We start from the raw sequence: 6,259 nt of genomic DNA on the forward strand, positions 1-6,259 counted from the left end.
GGTGACTCACAAAAAGCTATCCACCCCTTCTCTGCAATCATGGGCAACAACTCACCATCCCTCCCTGATGGTAAAAACCCCCTCTCCTTCAGAATCGGCTTCCCCAACAGCCTAGTGTACTCCTCCTCCGCAGCTCTGTCAGTTAACCGAGGCCTTGCAGCAGTACCCCTCGATGAATCAGCAGTAGGAACTGTGCTGCTGCTATCAATAGTGCGTGCTCTCTTGGGTGCCATTGATTCGTGAATAAAAGTGTGTAAGAACTGATTTTTGATGTTTGTGAGAGGGTTTAAGTGTAGGAAGTTTTGTGGGAGATATGTAGGATAGGTGTATGTATATATAGGGTGTGGATTAGATTAGGGTTTGGGAATTAAGGGATAAAATGGTGGGGTAGTGGGAACAATTTGTGGGTTTATGGGCTAAAACTGTTTTTGTGTTTTTTGTTTGTTTTTTTTTTCTGAACTGTAAAAAAATTTTCTGGAACTCGACCCCTGCGCGGCCGCTCAGCATTTCTGCGCGGGCGCGCAGCAAGCTGCGCGGCCGCTCAGCATAGCTGCGCGGGCGCGCAGAGGGTCTCTGGAATTTTTTTTTTCAGCCCCTATTTTCTGATTTTTTTGTGTTTTTGGATAGGTTATTAACTTCTAAGGGTTCCTGTAACAACAATTCATGGGTTACCTCCCACGCAGCGCTTCTTTTTCATTATTAGCTTGACGTTCCGTACCTTTCTCAAGTAGTCAACAAAATGGCACTAACCACCTCTCGATTTGCCATATCCCCATAGTAGTGCTTCAACCGCTGACCGTTAACCTTGAATGCTTGGTCCGAATCATTCTCAAAAATTTCCACCGCTCCATGTGGAAACACAGTTTTGACAATAAAAGGTCCAGACCACCTTGATTTCAACTTCCCAGGAAAAAGTCGGAGCCGAGAGTTGAATAAAAGAACTTGTTGCCCTGGCACAAATAACTTAGGATGTAGCTTCCTATCGTGCCACCTCTTCACCTTTTCCTTATACATTTTGTTATTCTCGTACGCTTGAAGTCGAAATTCATCAAGTTCATTAAGCTGAAGCATTCTTTTCTTACCAGCTGCATCTAAATCCAGGTTCAATTTCTTCAATGCCCAGTAGGCCTTATGCTCAAGCTCCGCCGGTAGATGACATCCCTTACCGTACACCAACTGAAACGGTGACATCCCAAGTGGAGTTTTGTATGCTGTTCTGTAAGCCCAAACAGCTTCATCGAGCTTTAAAGACCAATCCTTCCTTGACGGACAAACAACCTTCTCTAGAATGCGCTTTATCTCTCTGTTAGACACTTCCGCTTGACCATTTGTTTGCGGATGATAGGCAGTAGCTAGCAGATTATTCAAACATTCATCATATGAGTGTCCAAAGACGGAGAAGTCATCCATGAACACTTCGACGTTATTTCCAATCATGTCAGAGAATATAGCCATCATACATCTCTGAAAAGTGGCTGGGGCGCCACATAACCCAAGCGAAACTCTGCGAAAAGCAAATGTGCCAAATGGACAAGTGAAGGTAGTCTTTTCCTGATCCTCTGGTGCAATACAAATCTGATTATACCCGGAATAAGCATCCAGAAGACAAAAATACTCATGACCCACTAATCTGTCAAGCATTTGATCAATAAATGGAAGGGGGAAGTGATCCTTCCTTGTGGCTTTGTTCAATTTTCTATAATCCATGCATACTCTCCATCCTGTAACTGTTCGAGTAGGGATGAGCTCATTCTTTTTATTTGCGACCACAGTGATACCTCCCTTCTTAGGTACACATTGTACGGGGCTCACCCACGAGCTGTCAGAAATAGGATAAATGATGCCTGCATCTAGCCATTTCAGAATTTCTTTCTTCACCACCTCCTTCATGATGGGGTTCAGTCTTCGCTGCTGTTCCACAGTTGGCTTACTACCTTCCTCTAGCAGAATCTTATGCATACAATATGAAGGACTTATCCCCTTGATGTCTGCTATGGTCCATCCTATAGCCGATTTGAATTCTCTCAAAATTCTTAAGAGCTTGTCTTCCTCACTACCTGAAAGGTCAGATGAAATAATAACAGGTAACGTAGATGAATCACCTAAAAAAGCATACCTCAAGTGTTCAGGTAATGGCTTGAGCTCCAAGGTATGTGCTTCCTCTATTGATGGTTTGAGCTTCCCTTCAGCATTCTTAAGGTCAGAAGTACCAAGAGATTCAAATGGTATGTCCAGCTTTCGCTTCCATGGAGAAGCGTTCAGATATTGTAATTGCTCGTTGCTATCTTCATCATCGCTGTCAAAATCCCCCACTAAGGCCTTTTCCAATGCATCAGACATTAGCATGTGATCGAGTTCCGAAGTAACCGATGTATCAATCACATCCACTTTTAAGCACTCCTCATCTTCTGTAGGGAATTTCATTGCCTTGAATACATTGAAGGTCACATCCTGATCTTGGACCCGCATAGTAAGTTCACCTTTTTGCACATCTATCAAGGTACGGCCAGTAGCCAAGAAAGGCCTTCCCAAGATTATGGGAATCTTCTTATCTTCCTCAAAATCCAGAATAACAAAATCTGCTGGAAAGAAGAGCTTATCCATCTTGACGAGCACATCCTCAACTATGCCCCTTGGGTAAGTAATGGAACGGTCCGCCAATTGTAGCGACATGTATGTGGGTTTTGGATCAGGCAGATCCAGCTTTTTAAAGATCGACAACGGCATCAGATTAATGCTTGCTCCCAAATCACAAAGGCACTTGTCAAAAGTTAGATTGCCAATGGTATAAGGAATGGTGAAGCTTCCTGGATCTTTCAGTTTTGGTGGTAACTTTTGCTGCAGAACAGCGCTGCATTCTTCCGTGAGAGCAACGGTTTCAAGGTCATCCAGTTTCACCTTCCTTGAAAGAATAGTCTTCATAAATTTCACATAACTAGGCATTTGTTCCAGAGCCTCAGCGAAAGGTATATTGATGTGAAGTTTCTTGAACACCTCCAGAAACTTCCCGAACTGTCTATCCAGCTTTTGTTGCTGCAATCTCTTAGGAAAAGGTGGTGGAGGATAGAGCTGTTTCTCCCCTGTATTAGCCTCAGGCAGAGTGTGTTCAACAGTAGTCTTCCTTGGTTCCGCCGCTTTCTCCTTTTGCTTAGATTCTTCTTCTCTAATTTCAGCTTCTACTTCTTTTGCCTTTTCAGCCTCAGCTACTTTTCCAGACCTTAAGGTAATAGCCTTGACTTGCTCTTTAGCTTCCTTCCTGCCTGGTACTTCCGTGTCACTGGGAAGAGTGCCAGGTTGACGATTGAGCACTGCATTGGCTAATTGACCGATTTAATTTTCCAAGGTCTTGATAGAAACCGCCTGACTCTTGCACAACAGCTTAAGTTCCTCAAAATCAGCACTAGTAGGTGCAGCTGCACTTCCCTGTTGAGGATATGATTGCCTTGTAGCATACTGCTGTGGTTGCTGGAATCCAGGTGGGTTAAACTGTTTACTCACTCCTTGCTGATATGGTGGCTGAATAGCATTCTGATTATTCCTCCAGCTGAAATTTGGATGATTTCTGTTATTAGGATGATAGGTCGCTGGCACAGGCTGCTGTTGTCGCTGATAATTATTCACATACTGAACAGATTCGTTGACAAGAGAACACTAATCCGTAGCATGAGAACCTGCACAAAGCTCACAAACCATAGCTATTTGATTAACTCCATACGTAGCCAGAGAATCAACCTTCATTGATAGCGCTTGGAGCTGGGCTGCAATAGCGGTGGCTGCATCAACTTCCAGAATACCTGCGACCTTGCCTGACGTCATCCTCTGAGTTGGGTTTTGATGTTCATTTGCAGCCATCGTCTCTATAAGATTATACGCCTCAGTATAGCTTTTAGCCCATAAGGCTCCTCCAGCTGCTGCATCGAGCATGGGCCGAGATTGGGCCCCCAAACCATTATAAAAACCAGTGATCACCATCCAATCCGGCATTCCATGATGTGGACATTTTCTCAACATTTCCTTGTAGCGTTCCCAAGCCTCGCACATAGATTCTGTAGGTTGCTGCGCAAACTGAATAAGAGCACTCCTCATAGCAGCGGTCTTTGCCATTGGATAAAACTTCACCAGAAACTTTTGCGCAAGATCTTGCCACGTAGTGATGGACCCAGCTGGTTCAGAATGTAACCAGTCTTTAGCCTTATCCCTCAGTGAGAATGGGAAAAGCCTCAACTTGATAGCCTCATCAGTCACGCCATTATACTTAAAAGTGCTGCAGATCTCGACAAAATTCCTTATGTGCATGTTGGGGTCTTCAGTTGCCGCTCCTCCAAAAGAAACATAATTCTGCACCATCTGAATAGTGCCCGGCTTGATTTCAAAGGTGTTAGCTTGAATAGCCGGATGAAGGATGCTTGACTGAATGTCATCGATTTTAGGCCGAGAAAAATCCATAAGAGCTGGATCAGCTTGAACAATACGATCTCCCATGTTTACTGGTTCTTTCTGCTCAGTTCCTGAATCCGAATCCTCAAAATCTAACTTCTCCGGAATATCAAGAACTTCGTCTGTCTCCTCAGCTGTATCTAAAGTCCTCTTGCGAGCACGAGAACGAGGTTGCATAAACGCTTTCTAAAGTACCTGAAACACAACCGAAAAGAGTAAGTAACTACTACGTCCTAATCACTGAGTCCTAATGACCAATGATGGTAAGTACATAAACTAAATAAATACGCCGAGTCCCCGGCAGCGGCGCCAAAAACTTGTTAGGGCGAAAACACGTACTAATATTCACGCAAGTATACGCGTTCGCAAGTAATATAGAATACTTTCTAGTTCGTTCCCTCAGAGACTCAGACTAAATTATTGTCTAATTAAACTCACTCACCAATGTATGATTACTTCTCAATGTTAAGATAATAACACTTAAAATTGTTGATTAAATATTAAATATAATTAACTACTCAATTAACCACTTAACTAACACTTCAATTTATCAATAATAAAACACTCATGAGATCACAACTTCATTATTACTTCCTTCTATAGCCATTGTTATTACCTTTAGCATGTGACAGTGATGATATTAATCGAATAACACGAAACTGATAAAAGCCAACTTTCATTGTACTAATACCATTCTACCAAGCATCCATAATTAAGATAGAAGTTGAATAGTCATCAATTATGTTGAGTTCCTATATGTCTACAGAAATTGACAACACAACGATTTAAGCATAAGTTATCCCTTTTGATTACATAGGGCAAATAAAACTGTTAGAGTTACCCACTAATCATGCTCAACGTACATGAACCTATGCTAGCATGGCAAGTTCTAAATCTCAAGATCCACCGTCGCTTCACAAGTGATTAACACCCTATCTTATATGTTCGCGACGCACATAAGACGAATACGCACAACCAATACTAGATATCATGCAATCATCACACACTAAAGTATTAAACAATTAACTAAAGAATTCCATAATAAATCCGTTGCAACCCCATGATCACGATTAGCCCATAATAGAACTTATCGCCATCATGGGTTCATATGAAATCATGACAAACAAACACAAGAAAATAATAACTAAACTAATTATATTAAAACAGAGTACGTCACAAGAGTAAATAAGTCAAAGCAAGAAAACTAGCATCCAACGTTACAACGAAACAAGAATCACAAGAAAATATGCTTCCTCTTCGTTGCGGTGTGCTAAATCGGTCTTCTTCCTTATCTCCTTCGCTTCTTGCGTAAAACACAATCTAAAACATAATCCCCTTAATACTCTCTGTGAAAACGTCTCAAATCTACCTATATAATAGTCCCATAAAACTCAGATTACATAGAAGTTGGAAGCCAAACAGAAGTAGAAGTCTAAAATAATTTATCTTTTCCCCCGACCCTGCGCGGCCGCTCAGCATAGCTGCGCGGGCGCGCAGGTTGCTGCGCGGCCGCTCAGCATTATTGCGCGGGCGCGCAGGCCTCTACTGGAAAAAATCCAGGTTTGCTCCATTTCTTCGCCGTAATCTGCCCATTCCTTTCCTCTCGCAATGGTGAACACATGCCAAGGCTTATTCTTGATGATTCCTCCCCCGAAATGCAACTAATACCCTGAAATGCATAAACACTAGAAAAACACATCAAATACACAAAATACTTGATTTCAAGACACCAATTTAAGCCATTTTAAGACGTTCTAAGTGGTATAAAATGCCACTTATCAATGAACTAGGCCATTCTGCTACAGAATGCAGGAAACCCAAG

The 6,259-nt window shown here is 42.3% G+C and overlaps 1 non-coding gene across 1 annotated transcript; it reads left to right on the top strand.

Annotated features, from left to right (window-relative positions):
- Positions 1–3,982: 3,982 nt before the first annotated feature.
- LOC141716034 (small nucleolar RNA R71) lies at positions 3,983–4,089 on the top strand. Its single transcript, XR_012572768.1, has one exon. It is a non-coding gene; the product is annotated as a small nucleolar RNA R71 (small nucleolar RNA).
- Positions 4,090–6,259: the final 2,170 nt, after the last annotated feature.

Source organism: Apium graveolens, chromosome 3, assembly GCF_009905375.1.
Source record: "Apium graveolens cultivar Ventura chromosome 3, ASM990537v1, whole genome shotgun sequence".
NCBI lineage: Eukaryota > Viridiplantae > Streptophyta > Magnoliopsida > Apiales > Apiaceae > Apium > Apium graveolens.